The 26,039-nt window shown below is 32.1% G+C and overlaps 1 protein-coding gene across 1 annotated transcript in view; it reads right to left on the reverse strand.

The window, feature by feature from the left end:
- Nucleotides 1–19,068, reverse strand: part of LOC123534136 (potassium channel subfamily K member 18-like) — a 151,122-nt gene extending 132,054 nt beyond the window's left edge. The window contains exon 1 of the mRNA XM_053519206.1: nucleotides 18,923–19,068. The gene's annotated coding sequence lies outside the window, so the exon portion shown is untranslated. The remainder of the gene's footprint in view (nucleotides 1–18,922) is intronic.
- Between the last annotated feature and the right edge of the window lie 6,971 nt (nucleotides 19,069–26,039).

Consider the following 26,039-nt stretch of genomic DNA (forward strand, 5'->3'; position numbering starts at 1 on the left):
TTTCATTTGACTATACCTTGCTTAGACTAGGGATAATTGAAGTATGTATGGTAAAGCTGTTAGCTGGTTATTCCTTGCTTAGAATTGTATGTCATTTTTTTAAAATTGAATTTACTGTATAAGGTCTATAAACACACAATGCCTATGGTAAGTACAAGTATAGAGCGCAAAACATACATGATTATTTATAGATGGTTAAAGTGAGTGATGTTATACGATGATATTTTACAATGTTGTTATAAGTTGGTAAGACATATTTACAAAGCTGATATAACAATTTCATTCTAAGGATAATCTTTCCATGTGTATCTATACTGTAAAACCATTTCCAAGGGAGAGACACAAAAGAAAACAACGACACCAAATGTTTTATGCATTTGAGATTTCCATTGCAATATAAATAAATGTTTGGCGTCTTATATAGCCAAGTGTATTCAACAGTCTATGATTGTCGTTCAGTTTCTGGACATATGGGAAAACAGAATGCTTAACCTGCTACGTTCCTATAATGAGCTTGTCCATCTTTCAATTTGGCCAGTGCCATTAACTGTTGATAGGGGTGCATACCAGAAGTTACTGACTGCACTGGTCGCAAAGGCAAAATCAATCGTATTCAGCATTATACGGGTTAATATGGAATATACATCAAAATCAGACCAAGAAAAAAATTGTAATCGAATTGAATAATGGGATATTGAGATATACAAACCTTTAAAGCATTCTTTAGTTTTCGCCACGTACAAACTTGTTTTGTTCTTGCAACAAAGAATTATCAAAAATACTCGCATACTGCTTTAAAATCAAACTGTTTTTTTTTTTTGTAGACAAAGACTTTTCTCACCTAGTCTTTCTCCATGGCCTTAGGTATAGTTAGAGAATATCAACTCGGCTTTACTAGCGACCGTTATTATTATATTATTTCATCTAGCCAGGAGACGTCACGTATCGACCCGGTTTATTCCAAGCCGGGTTGGTAAACGACCCAACAATGAAGAAAGTATCACGTGCGTAATTGGGCAGAATCGGGTCATAACTGAAAACTGAAGTAAATGGTAACTGGCAGATACATAAAATACATAAAATAGTTCAAACATTGATGCCTGGTAAGCTCATATAGTTTTAGTATTATTTGAATGTGTATTGTCTACTGAAAAAAAATTACATGACAAAAATATGAAATAAGAATTTTCATGTTTTAATTTATAGTCTTTAGTGATACTTCAACAGAAATCCAGTTATTACAGTGTAAGATTTATCATTTTGCAGTCAGAAAAAAACATGACTGCAGTGATTCGTGCATATTCATATGGTCATCTTATTTACTAATTCTTGTTAAGCAGACAAAACTTTTTCAAATGATGCCAAAAATAAAAGACATGGGGTCACCAGGTATCGACATGTTACCTATTTGTGGATCTGATACCTTAACACAAAACAACTTGGAAGTTTCAAATATAAACATATTGTTATATTAAATATGAGCCGTGCCATGAGAAAACCAACATAGTGGGTTTGCGACTAGCATGGATCCAGACCAACCTGCGCATCCGCGCAGTCTGGTCAGGATCCATGCTGTTCGCTAACAGTTTCTCCAATTCCAATAGGCTTTAAAAGCGAACAGCAAGGATCCTGACCAGACTGCGCGGATGCGCAGGCTGGTCTGGATCCATGCTGGTCGCAAACCCATTATGTTGGTTTTCTCATGGCACGGCTCATATGTTTTCTAAGCTCACGCCTACTTACTTTACGACATTTATACTTATATATTTTACGGGAAGACTCTTGAATAATTAATTGTTTATTTGCTAATGCGCATAGTCATTATTTATTGACGCATGCATGCGTAATTTTGCGCATCCTTTTAAATTATAATCAATTTATTAACTATATTCACGTTTTATCTGCGGTTATTCAAAACTTGATGTGGAAATGCATTTTTTTTTCATATTAATTTATTTGTTCTTGTCCTTGTAGCTAGTCAATTTATACTTTGCCAATTATGCAATATCTTTTACGAACGTTAGCGAATGATTTTTTGCGACGCAATTACCTGCAGATCTCAAATATTAATCAAATTATTTGTATGATTGAATTGTGATTTGATGCATGTGGTAAATTCTTGGAAATATCTGTCGTTTTGGACAGTGATTGGAAATACCCAGTGTATAGACACTCTTTTTCTTACCTACCTAGCGTGGAAAGACAAGATTATCAGGAAACAGATAAAGCTACAGTTGCGCATATTGACGTCATTATATGACGTTATTTTATGACGTCATAGTGCATGACCGATCTTTAATTGACAATATCTTCGAAAATATTGCAGTGATATTAACGGCAGGCAAGCTAAATGATCTAACGTGTCTGGCTGAGTAAGTCAGATGTATCCCTAGACTAGCCACCAGAATGATTATAAATATATTTCTACATTTTCCCTTTTTTGTCTACTTCATTTTCATAGAGACAAAAACCAGCCTTTTTTAAAGATTTCCCAGAGGAATGATGTAAAAATTAGCATGATATTGGATATAGGATATAGACTGGCTCAGTTCACTACATTCAATTATAAAAATGTGAAAAGATATATCATAGTCTAGGAGCTAGTCTAATGTTTCCCTAACTCTCGGGTACAATTGGATAAAAAAAATCGCTAGCGCTCGGTTTTACATTCCACGCTGTTCCTTGGGGTCGAGAAAACCCTGTCTTACACAGGCAGATTTGTAAGACCCTTAGGGTCCTATGAGCGAAACAGATTGAAATTAAATTTTAAAAACCCGAACATTTGTAAGAGTTTAGAACTGAGGCTCAAGTCGTCAAGGAACAGGAACAAAAATATTTTTATGGAATTATATCACATGTGAGCTTTTAGAAAAAATAAAAATTGTCAATCCTAACAATATTGGGAACAATTCTTAGAAATGTCGTCAAATGAAGTGTAGTCGTAAGCATAATAGAGAACAAGCATGTTTCCATTGAGAGCAAGACATACTAATTAAATATTGATTCTCGCTAATGGTACATTATTGAAGAGTAAATGTGTGATCTTGTCAGCATTCTATTTCGTGTTATATCTACATGTAATTAATAAATTAAAATAATAAAATCAATATGAGTGTATACGTAAAATATGATGTCCATTGATAATATAATCGCTGAAGCGCCCTCACGGGTCCTGACCTCGTGACGCGCCCCGCTTCAGAAGATTTTGCTGCCTAAATGTTTCATCAACGTTGTGATACAAAAGTAGAAGAATTTAAGCGGTTTTATTTTATGTTTTCCAGTGAATTATAGAGTTTTCTCAGTGAAATAAAAGTGATAATCCACAGTTTTGAAACAGTAGATTATCATTTTTATTTTCACTGTTTTTGTCTAACTTGTTCCGGTCCTCCGTCGCAATTGAAGTCAAATTGTATACCGGGCGATATGAATACCGGGGACCATAAAGACGATGACGTCGATAAAATGACGTCATTTGTGTTATGCTTTCTGTTGATCTTTCCCGCGATTTTCGACATTTTTATAAATTACGCAACAAAAATAGAGTTTTACACATGAAATAAAAAGAAAATTTGTTTGTTTCAGTGAAATATCAATATTATTTCACTCGTGAGCACCAAAAAGACAAGTCATTTTCACTCGTGGCTACGCCACTCGTGAAAATATCAGTTTTTGATGCTCACTTGTGAAATAAAACTGATATTTCACTGAAACAAACAAATATCCTCTATGAACTGGAAATATAGTTTGATTAACCCGCAGCCACCGTGCAATGTACGTTAATTATAGGTTTTAACAACCATCTTAGGAATTATTTATATGCAGTTCTCTCTTGCATGCGATAATAAACATCATTTCATAATTTATTTACATTATATAGAAACAGAATACATCCTCTGGATAGCATATAAATTTCAGATCAAACAAATATTGTCTTTCAACCTTATTTCTTTATTGGTGGAATGGGATAAGAAAACGAATAAAATAAACTTAGTAATGACTGTATGTGTCAGTGTTTTATCCGCTTTAACATCAAATATGTATAATTTATATAAGTTATATAATTATTAGACCTCTATAATTTTGTGCAATGTCAGCTAGATAGATTGAGCAAGAACCTATACCGTAATTGTGTACAAGTGTTCTACGACGACGATTTGAAAAGAAGATAAAACATGTTACATTTTATCCAGCAATCTTACACAAAGGTACTGTATATAATAAGTTAGTGTTGCCTAAGAGCTTAAATCATTTAACCTTTTTTCTCGTGTGGACAGTAATATACCTCAGATGTTTGATTCCCTATGGTTTTCAATGATGAATTTATTTATTCGCTGCATAACAAAACATTCACCTTTATTTCCAACTCAGTTATATACTAGACCTTACATAAAGCGGAAGATATTTTAATGCATTTATATTAATATGACATGGAAGTTGTATTCAAACACAAAAAAGACACAGTAACCCATTTATATAATATAACCACAACTCATCATTAAGTCACATGTGTTCATTTTGGCAGCCTTTTCAACTCCGTTGTCCAAAGATTTCATTCATGACGTCTTAAAAATGTCAAAATATGAAAAACTGTAGTGGATATAATTATGCTTTCTGCTTAACCCTGGGCTAGAGGGCATGGACGGTAGCTTGCATTTCCACTACGTCCATGAACAGGCTCAGTCAAGCCGAGCTTAAACATTTTCATTAATGTCGTGTTTTGCGACTTTTTCTATTTAATTAACAATAGGCGTTATGATATACCTGTTGGTCATTGATCTTAAGGCCAAATCCGAAAATTTTCTGTTTTCTGATCGTTTAATCATTCATTCCTAGTATACGGGTATTAATGTCAGATCAAACAAATGTTGTCTTTCAACCTTATTTCCCTTATATGATTAGAAAATGTATTTTAAACAAATTTTAACTGCCCGCTTGAGTTTTTGTTTTCTTTTATTCTAGGTATTGACTACTTATGCCGTATTTACTTTAAGACTGTTGGAAACAGAGCTCGGCGTATTTCAGTCTATATTTTACACATTTTTTCCTTTGTAATTTAAGGTTATCAATGCATAATGCTTACCACCCATTTGATCGAAATTCATTTTAGACTAAGCTCGTATAAACGAGTCTATTCCAAAACAGAATATACAAGTATTATTATCTCAATGGTGATTTATTAAAGATTAAAATATGTCCATAACATATGCTTTTAATGTTCTTGCTTATTACAACACTTAAGCTGTTTTTTATCAAAATTTAGTATGCACTTGTCATAAACAGGATGAAAGGTAAGGGTCAGTTTCCCGGAAGCCCAGAGCACCCCCAAAACAGCCATAGAGCCATGCATCGCAAAGCAGGCCGTACAGTTACATATCATTCTGATATGATTAGCATTATTATGAAACCAATTATTATGCTAATCATGAAAATAGAGCAGGAAATATTATTCATATGTTAGGTTCACACGTGACTAAATTGCCTACATAGACAGATATGCTTAATTACTGATAAGTTTTATCTCCGTGGAAACACACAAATTTACAATTTACGCATTACCAAAGAAACAACTCTGTAGTAGAGCAAACGTCGATTTCAAGTAGTGTTGTGAAAAATAAGAATAACTGCATACATGTATTTTTATGTTTAGGCTATAACTCAAATTATCAGATATGTAGACTCATGTTATTTGTTTTCGCCTTTGATAAAAACATAGATGGAAAGAAGAAGTAATTTTATTATTAAACAGATTTATTTCTAAACTTAGGACTGGCTATTTGTTTTTCACAAACCATTAACGCTTGTAGGAAAACATAGTTGACCGTATACCGTACCTGTTATTTTACATAAACCAGACTTCTATTCATAAGAAAATAAAAAAGTGGAAACTCCATAGGTTGACAACCACATCAGAAACGAAAACGTTGTAGGCTCGGTTTGATTGAGCCTGTTCATTGACTGTAGTGGAAATGGATGCTACCGTCCACAATCTAGCCCCGGTTTGAGCAGAACTCAACATTTACACATGCTACAAGTATAAAAACAATTTAGAGACATCCGCAGATGTGTTTATACGGCGGTGCCAAATTTCTCTGAGTATGATTCCTAACGATAACATACTTTGTTTAATTGCATGAATTTCATAAAATCTGAAAAGTGATATAACTTATCTCACATAAGACGGAAGATGTAAACAAATTTAGAGCACTTTTATTATAAAATTAATTCGTGGAATATAATTTCAGTTGAATATTCGAATTAATATAGACTTCATAAGATCGGCCTTATTTGCCTCCAGATTTTCATTTAAATCTTGCTATTTAATTTACATGTACCAAAATAACTGTTTTATATCTTCGTTCTGAATAGACCACAAACACGCCGACCTGTTAATCTGACATAAATAAGTATTCGGAAGGCAATGAATCTGTCTCTGCTTAAGCTATAACGTTGCTTCTGTTGCTCGATTATACATTTTGTGTAATTAATAATATTTTTTCACAGAATAACTATGAATACCTTTGACATGAAATATATCCGATATATTGGTTGAATAACATTAAAAAAAATGAGTATTCCTTATTTGCAATAAATATTGCAGTTCCTTAAATCTATTAAAAAACTATCTGTTTGAATGTTCACATTGGGCTTGCAAAACATAAAAGTGTTGACAAGACAAAGATCCAAACACTGATATAATTTCATTCAAATTTTCTAAGTTTCAAATGAAATCAGTATTATTGTATTTATGGTTAAGATAAGTTCACTAAATCATTATTTTAGTTTTGATGTCGCCTAAATTCTCCATTATGATGCTTTCATAGTGCTATAGGAAGCCACCTTATATAATACCGAATAGTCAATTTGTCTACGCGAAGAATTATAGTTGGTTGACGTATTTATTTGTTAAGCTTGTCTCTTTCTTTTGAATTATATTTAATTATGAATTCATCTACGGTTAATTGTAAAGTGAATGAGGGTAGAGGAAATAATTAACTGCTAATAATTTCCTTTTGCTTGTACAATGGTCAAATTACCTATAAAGTACTTCTTTCAAGAGACATACTAGTATGCTGAGAACTGCTCATTTTCCTACAGAGACTGTATGTCATCGAGCAATAATGCTCTATATCCTGCAAGAAATATAGATTGAAATGTAATAAAGAAATGCAATTGAAAGAAGAAATAGTTGCATGTTGTGTTACTTAAATTAGGGCTTAGGGACATTATTTCATCAACGGACAGAGACGTAATGTTCTATTAGAATGCAACCAAATATCACCAAGAGCTGAAACGGAAAATGAAACTTATGTATGCATAGGAATATGGAAACGAGACACTTTAGGTAATATCTTCACATAGCAATATTTATAATAATGTGAATTCGTTTCATTTTATCATTGTAACATTATCTTAATCCATTTTTGAAATTTGTAAATGGACATGAATTTTAAAGACTTTGTAAAATCAAGTTTACTTTTCGTCAGATCTATTATAGCAATCGTTTGCTTTCATTTGAATGTGAACCTACACTGATCATCCTATTTTCTTGGAATGCAGATATCCGACCAGACCACCGAACTATTTGTAAATCACTTACATTTAAACAATATTTCGATGTTCCTTTCACCATGTGTTTTAACGTAACGTGATTTTCTGGGTAAGATTAGTAAGAGAGAAGAAGACCACTACCTGATCTGGTTAAAGTATAACTGATTTCTAAATAGTATCGTTAAATGATTTCGCTTAACTAAATTCCTGATCATATGTTGGTTCATTACATAAATTTTTACTTGCCAAACACAATGATATTGTAGTCTTGCAACCGCTTCTAGAAATATGTAAAATATATCTTCTCGAATAATTACATTTAGCTGGCAAAAAAAAATTAAAAATGTTTAAAAGATTTTAACCCAAATAGTGACAACTTTATTCAAAGGCTTTCTAATCGTAAACACAGAAAGAATAAAAATATACACAAAGCGTAGTGTAAAAGGTTTTGATCGGCAAGCCAGAATATATGGTATTTTGTTATAATTTATGTGCATGAAATGCCTTAACAAGATTTTTGAATCTTTTCAATAAATCGTTCATCAAATAAGATTATCAAGGCAACATAAATTGCTATTTAGTTCGAATGTATCGCATTTCTTTCTGGATCTGTAATAATGGTTGAGCATGAAGGATTTATTCATCAAGTAATATTACTTGTCGGATTTATCAGAATAACTATTTTTAGGAGTGCAATGTAGTTTGTGATTGTCAAACGAGAACGTTAAATGCAAAAATAACCGTGATTAACACATACCATTCATGGTTAGATTCTACTAAAGAGATTACTCGATACAGTGCAAATTTTCCTGTTTGATCTTTGTTTGATCCGCCGATTCGATAACTGGATTTTCGTGGATTTCTGCTTTTTAGCAAGATCTACATATAGGTTTTACATAAGTTCTCTTCATATTCTTATGTATGGTAGTTGGAACTCTTGTCTAGATTACTTCTGAACTGATTTGCAAAGATGATTTTTTATAGTTACATCCAAGTGTACATTATTGACCCATGAAAATTTCGAAACCGAAACATTCTACTTTTATCCTTGGTAAATGTAATGATGTATATATAATTTTTTTATATATCTTGAACTGATCTGGTAAATATCAAACACGAACAGTTGAAGTGTGAGAACTTTGTCACAATTCTGACTCAAGCTGCTATGTACAATGATTGGAATCACATGCGCCTTTGCTAGATGCTGACGGCAAACATTTATGCAATATTTTGTGTTCAATTTAATTTTGTTCTGAATTTATGTGTGAAGTATTCTGGTTTCTTCTAAAACTCTTAAAGATTTATCCAACTATTAGTGCAAGAAGCCAAAATATTAATCATACTTGATCTCCCAGCTTCATAAATAACGCATATTTATCTTTCAAAACTGAAGCAGTTATCTACTTCTCGTAGTATGTTCATATCAGTAACGGTTCTGGTCTGATACATAACTATTAACTCTGACTAAAATATCAACAAACTTGTAACCAGAATTAAGAAGATGAAGAATAATATCTATTCAAAAAATATCAGACTACAGTTACTTGGTTATAGCTGAAAACAATTTCAAAAAATATATCGATGAATAATTATGTCTTAATAAAATATCTTCCATTATTGATTTGATACATTATGGTATTATTTTATACAGAAAATTATGTTTGAAATACATTGGTAATGGTAGTTCTTCCTGGATTGCAATAAATGTTGCAGTTTAAGAAATTTAGTAAAAATGACACTGTCTCGAAAGTCTCCATTTGACTGGTGTAATATAAGATTAAAGTCCCATATAAATTCTAAACGTCTCTATGTTGCAAGTAAAAGCAGTATTCAGTGTTGTTATATTTCTGGTCCTTTGGGGTCAAGGAGTCCGTTCAACATATGTGTAATAGAGTTCCGCTTAAGCCGGTGCTAGGGTGACTGAGAGGTTTTGCACATTTCATTACCTCAAAGAACAGACTCAATCAAACCCAGTCTGCTATTATTCTTCTTGGTTGCATTCTATGCTTCCAAAGGATCTTTTACAGATTTTATTTATTACTGTATTTGAATAAGTTCACGGATACATTCTCCTAGTTTACGTCATTTAAACTTACGATTATGATGCTTATATATTGCTATAGGCAGACACTGTATTAATATCTTAATTGTCAAGTTACCAATTTGAAAAAATAATTGTTTGTTGGTGTAGAGTAGAGGAAATAATTCACTGATATTTGTTTATATTTAATGTACAATGGTTTTCATAATGATATACTTTATTACACACTGTTAACTAGAAATGTTGACAGATGATAGTTTCGTTATTACCTGTAGCGCTTACATAGTAGTCATGCAAGTGCCATATGTCTTAGACTATGACTGAATGCACAAAGGTGATTTATATCCAATGAGAAAAATCGATTGAAATATAATAAAGAAATGCATTTGCAAGAGGAAGTTGCTGCATGCTGAATGAGTTAAGTTATGGCTTAGGGACCTTTTATCATCAACGGACAGAGACACAAAGTTATATTAGAATGCAAAAATGTCAACAAGAGCTGAAATGGAAAATTAAATTTGACAGTTCTAAGAATATCGTGATGAAATACTCTAGAAATACCGACAAATGGCAATATAAATTCTAACGTAAATTCTTTTAATTTCATGGCCATAACATTCATTGCTTTCAGTCAAGTGCGTTTATTTGTACGGACTTTATTTGTACCTCTTTTTTTAATTTTATGTATGTTTATTAGCTCATTTCACGAACGATATTCCCCTGAAAAGTATTACCTTTTTATGTAAACTTAATCTATTTAAAAGATTATTTCCTAAAATAAAAGAATTCGGCAGTGTGTAAATTACGTCATAAACACACAAAATGGCTGCCTCCGTGATCGGCAATTTTCTTAAATTTCAAACTGCCATATCTTTTTCAATATTTGTCCGATTTTAAAAATTCTTTAAGCGTTATGAAAGGCTTTCATATGAAATTAACTTATTGTCAGGCTTTCCTGTGTTTTAAAATGCTGTTAAGGTCAACTAGTATACAGATATCCATATATATTTAATAAATGAAGTAATAAGTAGTGAACATTTGGAGAACATTTAAATTATTTCTAACAGGATTTTAATTAAACACGCAGTACTTTAATTGACAACATTTTACCAATGATTAAGAATTGGTACAAAAACTTTGACAAAAAGACGTAATTGTTGCTATTTTGCTGAATGAATGTCATTATTTTAACTATGCCGTATTCTGACTTTAGAACTACATGTAATAAATATTTGTAAATTTATCAACGAGTCATACTTGTAAATGAAGGGCAGAAACGTTATAGTTATCACCACTGATATGAATTTACTATCATACATACAATTGTAAGGTTTACTCATGTGCATGTAGTTATTTATTATAGTTTTATTAGTTCATTAGCCAAAGACATGTTACGTCAATATTGCTAATAAAGTTTGTTGTTGTTGTTGTAATAACTTTGGGTTGAACTAATATGTTAAACGTTTCCCTTGCAGAAATAAATATTTATCTAATATATGCTTTAAGATTCTTTTATTTGTTCATTTAGCAGTATTTATGAAAAATTAATTTCGTTACAAATCGGACTATGGCAACTAAATGCAGAGGAATAATACTTTTAGTGGAGAAACGCAAAGGTTGCGCTAAGCTAACATTACTATATTATCAGCCGGTTATCCATGAATAATGCTACATTTATTTTTTATCTTTTTTATGCCAAGTGTAGAGGGTTACCTATTTTGATGTCGTACACTAAAATGAACTTAAAGCTGAGTAAAGAAGTACCATGAGTACTAACAAAATGAACTAGAGCTATCACTAAAGGTGATGAATGTACACCCCGCATGCACTGAGACAGTACATTGCAAGTTGACACACACAAGATTGCATAATTATGTGGACTGTATGTATATAGACTGTATGTATACAGTATAGTAACAAAACACAAAGTCCCATAAATATGCAGACTATTTATCTAAAAGAACGTAACATGCACCATGCACAACTAGGGTTGGTACTGATCACTTGTGTGAAGTTTCATTAAATTGTGTGCAAGGGTTCGGAAGATTAGTCGCGCACAAACTTGCATATGCAGAATGTATGTACATAGTATGTTAACAAGAAACAAAGTCCCAAAACTCTGCAATTTTTGTTGATGAAAGAACCTAACATGCCCCATGCACAACTACTGTTGTTATTGATCACTTGTGTGAAGTTTCATTAAATTGTGTCAAGGGGATGAGGAGAGATGGTGCGCACAAGATTAGGTCTACGGACAGACGGACGGACGGACAGACAGACAGACAGAAAACCTGAAACCAGTATACCGCCCCCCCCCCCCTTACAACTTTGTTGTCGGGGGTACAATTAGTGGAATGTAAACCAAACAATAAGAGTTCGTCCATCAATTTATCCATAGAACAAATCCCACGATATTTTTACAAAATAAGAAAAATCAACAAAGACCATGCAAATCTACAGATGTAAGGTATATGAGCCGCGCCATGAGAAAACCAACATAGTGGCTTTGCGACCAGCATGGATCCAGACCAGCCTGCACTTCCGCGCAGTCTGGTCAGGATCCATACTGTTCGCGTTCAAAATCTATTGCAATTAGAGAAACTGTTAGCGAACAGCATGAATCCTGACCAGACTGCGCGGATGCGCAGGCTGGTCTGGATCCATGCTGGTCGCAAAGCCACATGTTGGTTTTCTCATGGCACGGCTCATATAAGCCTTATCTTAATGCGACTATATTTAAAAATATAACACAGGGCATACACAATTATGCTTCAAATTGAGGATAAATGGATGTTCAAATCCATATGCTTGTAAATCTTTTTCAACCTGCGAAAGGAAATCATCAGATGAAAGATATACCAGTCTTATGTTAATGAACACAGCCTCTCAAAACGCAATCTCTGTTCTGTTTGAATAATGAATGTTGTTTTCTATTTATGAGAATGACCTTCATTTTATTTTAGGGTCGATCATTCAGCAATGTATCAAGTATATACAATAAATAACTACAAATTAGAATTATCTAGCAGTGTTTTGCATAATAAGAAAGACCTGTTTTCTCATAATTTATTCGCTTGAATGCATGTGTACTATCAATTCCATGCACAACTGAATTATAATACGTATAGTTTACAAACAGAATAAAGCCTCCTGCAGTTATCAGGTTACGTCATGGTTGAGGTATTTTAGCATTATTGTAATACACAACTGAACAAATTAATTTGCTAATAATAAATCCCCAAAATCTGTTTGAGACACTATGAACGGCCCAAATTAGTAACAGGTGGTTGAAACAATAGGAATTCTTACGAAATTTGCATAGGCAAAACGACATTAGGTTAACAGTCATTTCTTTTATTGTTTTAACTTATGAGTAATATGCTAAAACATAGAGGAGGCTTTTACAGAAAATCTAATTGAAAAGTAGAAATAACAGCAATCTTTTAATTAGGTCATGAGTCTTCTTACATCTGTTATATTTTGTCATTAGTTTTCACGATCTGTCGATTGTTTTTTTTTTTATATTTTTCCAATCTGCGTATATATTGTTTATGTAAGTATCTTGGTACATGTACGACATTGAAGTGTGTAACTTACTATACATTTCATTTCAACACTTGTACTTGAAATCGTTTTGTTGAGCGCACTAAAATCACGACTAAGCATTATTATATCATTTTATTGTTGGTGAAACAATATGGGTAAAAATCCCGATCTTAACTCTTATCATGCTGAACACGATTGATTCTTTGCGACCAGTCTGGTCCGTGCAGTCTGATTATGAACTGTACTGTTCGCAATTCAGTCAGTATGTTTTTTGTATGCACCCCTTTTAACAGTTTATGGTACTGTCCAAATAGGAAAGATGGACAAGTTCAGTTTATAGAACTTTAGCAGGGTAAGGGTTAAGACATAAGAACGGTTCCTTTCTGATGGTTAAAGAAAAACTGAAAGATATCCAATGGTCATCTTTCACTAAAATGTTGTATCTTTTGATATTTACTTTAAATGAATAAACTCCTCAACAAATGTTTTTAACTTTACTAAATATATAAATAAGTGTGCATATAGAGCTACAGTCATACTTAAATGTCATGTAGTAACAGATGATTGTGGAAATTCAGCCAGTTTTTTAATGGTAGTTTTTTCGCTATTCACTGGAAATCCAACACATGGTACTACCTTAAAGTTTGTCATTTGATTGGGATCGCTGAAATATCCAGATATCAATCAAATGATTTTAAACTGGAAATTCCACTGAAATCAATAAAAAGTCACAGCTTTTCAGATACATTCGAATAAAAGAGAAATGCACATTTGTAAGTATCAGATAATAAAATATATCATATTTTTATGATTGAAATTAAACTCTACGTGATAAGTTTTTTTTGTTCCTTAAAATCTCTCCAAAGAAATCCCAAAAAGAACATATGAAAACGAGAAATGTTGCTTTAACTTTTAAGGTAATACTTATTATATATAATAATTACATATTGAACTAATAAAGGTCTAGGTTTATTTAATATGACAAAAACGGAAAGCCTATCATATCTATGCATTGCATTTCAAACGGTCCCATCATAAGCGTAATTACATTATATGAAAATGCACCCGGAAAGAACTTTTAATGTGATGTTTAGTTAATTTCAGGTATTGATAGTCCGTCCTGAAACTAATGTTGCTGCTTAAATACCGTATACTGATTAATAACTATTTACTTGCTTCGCATGTCAGTGCATAAAATGTAAGCTTTGAGAGGAAGCATTTTAAATGCTTTCAGGTGAAAACTACATAATTGTACTATTTTAGATATCGATTCTAAAAATGACGTCATTATCCTTACTTTGCAATAGTGAAAATACATATTGTTGTGAAATATAATAAATAAAAGCGAATTAATGCATACATCTTACTTCCCACGGAAAACAAGCTAATGTTAGATTTCGGTTAAGATAGCGTATTACATTTACTTGCTGTAGTTCGGTGAGCATTAATTTAATATAATTAAACACGAAATATAGAAAACAAATGATCTGTACAAAGCTGCCTCAGCTGTGCAGTAGTTATGAAACGATAATATTTGATGCCCTTTTATGAATATAAAATAGACAGTTATCCTTTGCTGGAATGCAACTAATCATAAATAAATATTGCCTTGTGCCTTAGTTATTTTGCCAATACAGTATTTATTTGGAACTGGAAGAATATCTGGTTTTCATCTAATGCCTTTCATAAATGTAATTACGAAATAAAAGACTTCCGACTAATTTGGCAAGAATATAATGATCTACTCTGGCTATCTGCAAAGAAGAGATTTCAATGAGCGTTTGATAGCTTCAATACAACATGTCTTATTGCCTGATATCTTTTTTGTCTACCAAACTTTTCAAACTTTCATATTTTCATTTTTCAAGATATCAGTAAAGAAGAAGGGTAAAGGGTATTACCTAATATCCAGACCTAAAGGTTGCCAAACCTAATACAATCCTGCGTCGGGGCGTGTGGTTGGGCGCGGTAGGGATGTTACATATTTTGTTACCTCTCATGAACTGACTCAATTAACCCTTACCCTGCTAAATTTCTAAAATGGACTGGTCTATAATTCAATTTTGACAGTACCACTTATTATTCAAAGGGGTGTTCGCTGAAATTTACTGACTGAATAGCGAACAGTGCAGACCATTATCAGCCTGCATGAATGTGCAGGCTGATCTTGGTCTGCACTGATCGCAAAGGCAAAATCAATTGCGCCATCGGGCTGAGGGTTAAATTGAGGTAAGCTCAATAAGGTGAGCGCAGAGTCGGTATTTCGATCTCCGAGCGAGGCGTATGTTCTCCTTGACGATTTGTTAAAAGACATTGTGTCTGAAATCATTTAATTTAGTCCTCAACAGCTAATTCAAGTTGGGAAGTAGGCAGTTATTTGCGGAGGCTTGTACTGGTACAGAATCCAGGAACCCTGATTAGATTAACTCCCCACCATTACCTAACTGGAATTCTGTTAAAAACGGCGCTAACCTCGAGACAAACAAACAAACAAAAACTTTATGCGGCCAAATGAGAATTATGATACTTAAATGGGCGAATAAGATATTCTTTTGTATAACATTGCTAAGTATCCATTAAACCATGCGCATAGCAGCGGTGGGTATATTATCGATAGAAGTGTTCAAATGTAAAGATACTATGGTCTTCAGCCTTTAGAAACAGTTCCTACATATCAATAGAAGCTTAAAAGAATTTAAATGCTTCTGCGCGAGGTCAATGATATATCATTCTATAAACGCAAAATGTGATTTATAAGCGTTATTAAAGGCTTTGGTTCCCAAATAAGTTCTAGTGTTCCTTCTCGCGTTACCACAGACATAATTACTATTAGGAAATTTCTTTGAAAAAGCTTGCGTTATGCTAACTTCAGTTTAAACAACTTCTTAATTTTTACAATGAAACGCGTTACAAATGTACATGAAATCCTATTAATTTATTTACTAGGTACCTGCTGCAGAGTTTTAACATATTGTCTCTGACATCTAGGTTATGAATTACAATCTTTGAATTCCTCCGAAAAAAAGCAATTTTATGTATTTCGGACGTAAATTATGTTGAAGTGATAAATGATATAAGACTGTGCACTGGGACTGCATCTGCTGAATCATACTACATGTATATAGATTATTTGAGATGACGATGAATGGGAATAGATGTGCACATTTCCAATCTGTTTTTCGTTCTGTGAGTGAAAATACACATTGTCATCTTCAATGTGTTAAAGTATTATGGTGCCGGTCGCTCATCCCGGAGATATCGGGTTCAAGCCTCATTGTATTCATATGACATAAGAACTGGCTTTTCAAGAAAATTGATTCGAGGTTATCGAATAGGTTCCAAGCTGTCATCACTATTTAGGGCAGCTAAAAATACGTTTTGAAAATAATTAAAAACCTACATTTCATGTGTAAAATTTTACAAACAATCTGAAGGGCAAGCCTACAGTCTCACTAAATAAGTAATAATGTTTAGGTTAGTGTTCAACATAGCTTCGCTGCGATATTACTTCAATGTTTCAGGACTGGTATTCAAACCGAGCCTGCAACATTTTTGATTATGTCCTGTTGGGCGACTTTAGTTTTCCACTTTTTCTATTCTGATAATTTTTTGAAATATATAACAAGTAATAAACATTTCTTTGAAAAGCAAAGAAAAACACACAAATAAACAGAAAGAAATGTGATTGATGAGTCCACGATGAGATTTGTAAGTTCGCACTAACCTATATAAAGCAAATTATATTTCACACGAGAAAATGTGAGGAATTATGCACCATCTGTTTAAGTTATGACATAGATACCATTAACACATCATTCAGCAGTCTCTCCCAATGAAGACCTTAAACAAGAAATAGAAAAGCGCCAGGAGTTTATGAGATAAAATAAAAAGAGAAGGTTGATAGCATTTAATATGTAGCTTGTGCCTATTAGTTTCAGAACATATGCATGTTACAAAGCCCTGGACCGATTGCAAATGTCCATATATCTCTCAAAAAAGACATTTTTATAATATCTTAACTATAAATGCATAGCTATGATCATTTAATATTTTCGTCTTAAAGAAATGTTTGTGATCAAGGAAATATAACTCTTCTTTGACATGTAGAGAAGAAAAAACATAGGGACATAATATACCGGTATTGGATATTTTCTATTTGGGTATATTTCATTTTACATTCAACAGTGTTCTGGATTAATATGTTTCATTTTACTGTGCGCTAAATATAGAACTTCTGGAACAGTCCGATAACCTTCAAATATATGCTGTGACAGAATAGAAATATTTACGCTTTTACCGAGACTCAAACCCAGGACATCTCACACCTAGGGCAGGCACTTTACTACCCCGCTTTAAAGACGCGCCACAGGATAACAGTATTCTTTTGTATTTTCATGGTAGTGATTGTACATGATTTGCATGAAAAAAAAAATGAGAAACACGTGTATCTAGTTACAAATATTAGGCCAAGACAATAGGTTTAATGTCTAAGTATTTTTTTTAAAATCAATACAGCATTATGCACAGTATTTGATGTATAAAGTTTAAAATACACTGCTTCTACAGGGTATCCCTGAATGAATTTGCAGATGAAGTTGTGAAACATATTTATTCAAGGAGAGCTTACATTGTCCACCTTTCATCTTGGAATAGAGCTATTATCCGAATGGTTTTCACGTAAGTCGTGTGCTTTGAAAAAGTAGGTCACTAGGTTGTGGTGGGTCTTTAACGGCAGAGTCTTAGCAAGCGGTGTAAGTGTACCCTTATTCCCTACTCAACTAGATTGCGTAAACTAGAACAGTATTATGACAATGCCATTTTCAGAGTACTCCGGATTATTGGGTTTATTGATTGTGTGTTAGCTAACGGAAAGTTTCTTTTGAAGAAAAAATATAACCTAATTTTTCAAACATTTTTAAACGATCAAAACTGCCCAAACTGTTAGAATTTACAAAAAAAAAATACAACCAATTGTTTTATAACAAACTGACAATTAATATATCTGCAAGTCACCTGTTTATAGTTCGCCCGTGTTAATCAAACAGAGAAGCAGACTTGACAAAAGTTTAGAGTTTCTATTAATAAAAATTCTTATTCCACAAATAATGTTCGTAAGCGGCTACATTATATATATTTGGAATCGTTTAGGAACAAGGTCTTTTTTTCAAGGACGGAATATAGAATTATCAAATATAAAACACACAGATGCTGCAATGTTATTTGATTTTTCATTGATCGTTCGATGTTTTTAAAGAATAAAAGATTGAAAAACATTTAAAACTGTTTTCTTAATTTTTACTTTGTTTTACAGTATATTGTATTCAAGCAGAACTTGTTTTAAAGCCTATTGGAATTTAAACCAATTTTTGCAGGGCTTTCGTTTTTTATTTTACCCTGGCAGAATGCTGTAGAAAAATATCATCAATTTACATTGCAGTTTCTTTGTAACATTTTTAGATTAATAAAGATTTAAAGATTTTTAAAAGCTGGAAAAAGTTGTCATATGTTCTAACAGGTGTTAGTTTGGCACTTAACCAATCAAAACAATGTTTGAATGAGAAAGAAAACAAAAACATATAATACTAGACTAAGTACTTTCTTATCCTTATTTAACTAATCCGGTGACAAGAAAATGAATACCAATGTTTTCTTCTATTATCGAGAATGCAGTTGACTGGTCACATAAAATTTTATGCAAACTTTGATATGCGTGGATTAGTTATTATTTTGTTCGAAAGAAAAGATACTGAGGTAAAACTAAAATTAACTTCTACATATTCTACATACCTTTACTCTGCACTGTAGAGATGTGTGCCCAAAGTTAAACGTATTATGCTTTTATATCCTCATAGAATCAGTATGCCTAAACAAGAAATATAGAAAGTAATTGAATCGTATTTCGCTGTCTCAAATGTGGAGAAAGCTTATCTTTCATAAACCACAGACATTGCAATATTAGATATCAAATGAAATAAATTTTACGCCAACTTTGCTTATAAACTTACGAAATACCAAGCCTTACATTTAGTGCAGACGTTAATTAAATTCGTTATGGATTCACTAAGTACAAAACAGACAAATAACCTTTATGATCATTTTAGGCAGAAATGCATCTGATCACAAACGAGTTATTGCATTAAGTCATCGTTTGTTGTTTTTGCCAATACAAGATTTATATGGAATTGGAAGTGGAATATCTGGTTTACATCTAATGCCATTCGTTAATATAAATATGAAATAAATCAGATCTTTGCCAGGAATATAACCCCTCCACGCTTGAAAGTAGGAAAATTTTATGGTATATTTGTTTTTAGATTCGCCTTTGTGTTTAACTGTTTCATATTCCTTCCTCATTACTTTCCCATATATTCGTACATATTTATATTAATTTGTTCGGGTTCTAGATAAAAATATCACGCAGACATCCATATACAAAACCTGAAAAGTTGTTAACAAATTTAACAATCATGGTATATGTGTTTATGAATAATATAGCAAGTTTCATCACATTGGAGTACGTCTGTTTCTATTGATATAAAGAAGTGTTTTTTTTTTTTGTTAAGCTGTTTCTCGTTATAGTTTCTTCAGATCCATAGAATAAATTAAACTTAGCTTCAATAATAGCAACCACAGGGCTAGCTATTTTCTAATTTTATCTCGCCTCCAACACTATTTCGGCATTTTATACGTCAAAGGACGTCACATGTTTATCCATATGATCTATGTAGGTTTAGGGAACATTCACATCGGCGGAAAGTTGTGAACGTCAGAAGTGAAGAGAGTTATCGGAAAGAAAAAAAATCATGTCATTTACCGGATTTATAAGAAACGCTCCCTCGAACGTGCATATCTAGCTAGAGTTTCCCTCTCATCCTCCTTTGAAGATGGTGAGTATTTAATCAATCCGAAAGTGTAGCAAATTTATGTTCTTTTTCAAGATATGGACCAAAACGTTAATACGTGTTATTAAACAATTTGGTTCCTACTACCAGAACAGTATTAGTTAATAATAATTCACAAGTTCTAACTGTCATAACAACTTTTGATACACAGACATTTCTTAGACAAATCGTACGCCATGCTTACTTTTAAACGATGTTTTCCTTCAAACACAATTATTCATTTTCTAAAAGACAAATGCTAAAAATAATCATAATATTATCAGGTAAAATATATGAGGGTGTAATGCCACAACAGTAACAGTTGAGAAAATTTGAAATTTGTTCTTAAATACCTGTTTATTACATTTTTTTAAGTTAGGTTTGCAAGAAAAGAAACTTACACGAATAGCGTGCTGAATATTCATATCATCAATTTCTTATTACAGTTTGTTTATCAATTGCCGTCTGCCTAAACAGTGATCACAGTAAAAAGTTACATTTTGCAGACGATATTTATTACTATATGTCCCAATGTGTATTGATGTTAAGCGATACGTGAATTTTCGCTGCCCGTCTGAAGATAACGACAGATGCGTATTTGTTTAAGAAAGTACCGCGATTTGAATTGCCAATCATTTATATTCATTAACAGGCATTCTGTAAATGAGTAAACAAAACCACAGAGATACTTACTTCCTTCAGGAAAACGTACTTAGGTATATCATCTTGGATGTTTCAAATTTCTGCAAACTAAAATAGATCTAACTGTAATCGTGATAAATTAATGTAAAACAACTACTATCTGAAAAAATTTATAAGAACATTAACTGCATAATTCAAATCAAATTTCGTCACTTGAAAACGGACTTGATCTCAAGAATTGACTATTATGAAAGGCAGCAATAATATTGCAGTAGAGTTCCGGTGGTCTTGACTGTCAACACAATGCTCTGGAGTATTGCTTATGCAGTCAAAAGAACAAATTTTAACACCATCTTATCTTAAACAAGAGCACCGCAGTGCTGTGAAAATACGCCCGAAGGTATGATCTTTGACCCCTAAGTGTGACCTTGACCTTGACCTTGACCTTGATGCTCTGCACGTCGTCCCGATGTGGTGAACATTTGTGTCAAGTTTCTTTGAAATCCTTCAAAGGGTTCAAGAGTTACAGAGCGGACACGAAATTGTTAACGGACAGACGAACACCGGGGTATAACATAATACGTCTCTTCGGACGTATAATAATGTAAACGACGTTGCACCGTTATAGGAAAGATGCAACAAGATACTTACAACAAACGAGTAACATTATGAAAAATTCCAAGGAATGTATTCGTATTGAAGAAATTTTGTATTATGGATACATATTATATAGCTTGATAAGGGCATTATTTATACTCTGAAACCGTTGTAGTTTATTTTGGAAACATGTAAATAAGATGCCAAAACGATTTGATTTTGCGTACTGTGTAAGAACAATCCGTCATTTATATATATGAAAAGGAAGCAATGTTATCGATGAAGACATTTACGTTAACAATGATGACTCCTTTCATAATATAATGCATGATTCACGCAAGCACAATTTGAGGAATTATGAACCATATGTTCAATGTATGACATAAACACCCTAAACATATCATTCAGCAGTCTCTCCCAATGAATATTTTCCTGATCAAACTTCATTGAATAAATTTAAACAAGCAACTGATAGGCGCCAGAAGTAAATTTGGTAAAATGAAAACGGAAAGCCGGCTATATTTAGTATATCCGCTGACATCCTGTAAATCTTATATAAACCATGACAGGGTAAGGCTTTCAATCATAATCAACAAATATAATTATATTTGAAAACAAACTATTATAAATAAATTCAGTAAAGGTGATTACAGTTCTTCTATTTATAGTCCACGTGATAAGCAGGATATGAAACAGGTTAAGAACACCAAACAATACAGGGATAAAAACATACTGTTCCCAAAAGAATAATTTCTCTGGAGGATTTCATATCGTTAAAAAGCAGAAATATTGAAAAAAAACAACATATTTTCCAAGTACTTACACAAATGTTAGTGTAAAACGAATGAATACATTTTACGATATAAAGTTCTGCACATTCGGATCAAAATGTTTTCTACAATATAGAATTTGATCAAACCCTGATTTTTTCAAAACTTCAGAACATACATAGAAAATTCAGAAATTTTAATTAAAAATGATAGGCCATATTTACGTCCATGTGCTTGGTTTTGAGGTTTTAGTCCAAGATTAAAGAGATCGGCACATTTAAAACTGATTTTAAGACATTATTTGGAATTATTTAAAGTGGAATTATGCGCATTGTTCAAGTAAATATCCAGCTGAAATAGATGTTAGTGTAGAAAGGGTGGAGGAGATTATAGCTTTTAACCCCATATACGAAACTCTTCCTGTTACCAATACGAAATAATAACTTTCCAAATATGACTTTTCTTATTTTGACTGGGGCAGTCTTTTTAAGAAAGGTCAAACTATACGCAGGAGTTGCTTCCCTTCATCTTCAGAAATCTCTACCTAACTATTATTTTATTATTCCGAATTCTTTATTTCTAAAGCATCAACTTCAAATACTTATGCGGCATTATCGTTAATTTAACACATTTAAATGCACAGCAACTGAAAATTGCTTTTATAAAACATTCACCAAAAACACACTATGTACAGTAAGATGCGCATAATGCCACTTTAACGTTGTTAAATTATTTTTATATCATATTTTAAATTTAGATAGATAGAAAGATGCCGTTTCAATAAATTTACTCACGGGTTGTCATTGATTCATAAAATGATTTTTGTTTCCGTACGCCGAATCTATTCTACGTTATCTAGATAAATAACGTTACGCCATTACTTCCGGTTTACCAAATGTGCAGAATTAACCTAAGTGTTCAACTGTTGCATTTAGACTTTATAAATTGTAGTGTTTAAGAATAAAACATTAATTATATTATATGAAATTTATCTAAACATTTTTTTCATTCAACGAACATGTTTAAAGGACCAGACGTGACAATTCTGAAATTTCAATAAAATTTACTATAGGAAACAATATTTTTGTTTTCAACACTATTATAAATAACAACATCGATAATAAAACACCCTGTCGAAAAATTGCGATTCTTTGTTGTACACTCGCGCAGCCCAAAATGAAAGAATGTCATATTTGCATCTTAAAAATATTTCAAATGTTATTAAAATGCCAGGCGCTAGTGCAAACTACCCGATTTATATACAAGTACTACGATTGTACTTCACTAAGATTATAATAATTTCTGTGTAAATCAATTTCATTTAATAGACTTAAGCAGGTCAACGAGTAATTATAAAAACGATATCAGTTACAACTGTTGTTTCATACAGCACAACATGTACAATACAAACACTTTAGCGACTTAGTGCTTCTGGTGCGAATGGAAAATGGAATTTCATTCATTTTCCTTGGATTTGAAAATCCTTTCTATTTTCCTGAGCACATTCTCTTTGCTGCAGCAGTGAACACCAAGTTACAATTCGTTTAAATATTCCAGATAACAGGAGATTCAAATCTGAACATAACACAAAGATCCGCTTCAAATTCATAGGTTTTATCGATAAATTAGAATTTTAGTTTTTAATTTTTGTTACATATTATAACAAATTATCTATTTATAATAATCATATAGTGCGGTATTAGGTCTCTTACTTTCCATTTTCTGCTAATATAGTCAAGACCTAGTGCTAAGTTTCGTTCAATTGTCAATTTGATGTACATATCAAGGACAAAAAGAAAATTTACTAATAGCATTTTAAAGTCTCTGTTTCAGGCCTGAAACATTAATGAAAACGAGTCTTTCTTGTTTTCAAACAAACTTGAGAGACTAACAGTAGAAAATGGTATATTAAGCATTCAAAATACTAGAATCGAATTTCATATGATGTTGTTTAAAGAAACCCGGCCTTTCAGCGAGGGGATAGTTGTCAAAAAGATTGTGGAAAGCAAAATCTGATGGAAATAATATGCTAATCATATAGTGTTCAGTTGCAGTAAGTGTTGTTTAAGTATCTATTGTTTCTCTTATTTTTCTTACTACTTTTGTGTCAAATTTAAGTATACATATATCGGTTAGGTTTTGATAAATTAGCTAGAAATATAAAACGTAGCTTTTCATTTTCATCCTTTTTATTGGGATTGAAGACTTCTTTGTTTAGGATATACTACATAGGTTTCTACATAATATATGAATTATACATAGAAAGGCAAATTATGCTATAACAGAGATGGTAAAGAACTATTCAAGTTTTGAACATTTTGAGAACTCTGTAATTGTTTGATCAAACGATATACATGACTTAAAATATCTTAATTATGCTTTTAGATTGTATCATTTTATAAAAATAATTATAATGTATGTTTGTTTCTCTTTTTTCATTCTGATTGCTTGATATAATATTGACACGATTTATTTCACAGAAAGGAAATCTATATACTAGTATTGAATATGGTATCGACTCCAACAAAACCTCGTGCAGCGTTTCAGCAATATGTTGTTATTATAAAGTAAGTCAGGGCAATGTGAGTTTTTTGTAGTTTCAAAGTCTAAGTCTAAATCTTTGACTTAAAATGTTGATGAAATCGGGACCATATTTTTTATAGTTGTTCAAGCGTAGCATCGTCTGGTAGGGCCCGCTCCCGTAACATTTTCGAGCTTCTTTATAAGTTTTCAGTTTTCATTTCCATTTAAAAATGCACATTGTGAAAGATCTTTAAGGTCCCTTTGAACTTCGAGAATTAATTTTATTTTTGGAAAACGCATTCATCTCATTTTTTTTTATGATACTACCAGAAATGTGTTATATGTTATAAAAAATGTTCTTTTTTTTTCGAGTATCTAATAGTCCATCCCTTTGTAAAATATTTGATTTCAAATATCGTCTTATTATAAAGCTTAATCATCAAAACATTGTTAAAAGAGAATCATTAAAACAGAAAGTTGAATAATACATAAAAAATGTAAGCTTTGGACAAATTCTGAGAATCGTTTTACATATAGAATGACGCGAAATCTTGCCAACAAAAGCAGAAAGTTACATTACTGGATGCAAGTACCATTAAACATGGTTTAAAGCCCTGTAAAATATCCATTAAAATAGGAAAACCCGTTGATTAACCCCATTAATTATTGCATCACTTTATTTAACAGGTTTCAAAATATTAATGGGTTACATATTAAAATACCATTAAAACACCCATTTTTGACCATGATTCATGCCATTAAAAATTTACAATATGTCTGTAAATCTTCCGAAGGGAAGTATAGTACAAATCTGTGTTGAAATTTTACTCTTTATTTCGAATTTTCGGACACTTGTCCTTTTTCAAGAATATGGAAATATTTTTCTGACTAAGTAATATCCATGTAACATTTATATCACAGGAAATGAATAATGTTGACGTCCTGTCACTAAGACAACGTCACGTCATATCCTGTGTAAGACGTTACGTCGTTTCCCGCAAAAAGGGCAAGGTGTCAACATCATACATAACCAGAGAGCAAAACACAATACTAAGTGCAGCAAGATATACAAAATAATAATAATAATAAATAAATAAATAATAATAATAATAAAAATATATATATATATATAATAAATAAAAACAGCAAGATAACTGTCCAATTCATTTTAAACCCCTAAAAGTTAAAATATACAGGATGTCTATACGCAGTCAGTTTGACATCCTGTATATTTTAACTTTTAGGGGTTTAAAATGAATTGGACAGTTATCTTGCTGTTTTTATTTATTATATATATATATATTTTTATTATTATTATTATTTATTTATTTATTATTATTATTATTTTGTATATCTTGCTGCACTTAGTATTGTGTTTTGCTCTCTGGTTATGTATGATGTTGACACCTTGCCCTTTTTGCGGGAAACGACGTAACGTCTTACACAGGATATGTCGTGACGTTGTCTTAGTGACAGGACGTCAACATTATT

This window comes from Mercenaria mercenaria, chromosome 12 (assembly GCF_021730395.1).
Source record: "Mercenaria mercenaria strain notata chromosome 12, MADL_Memer_1, whole genome shotgun sequence".
Classification (NCBI taxonomy): Eukaryota; Metazoa; Mollusca; class Bivalvia; order Venerida; family Veneridae; genus Mercenaria; species Mercenaria mercenaria.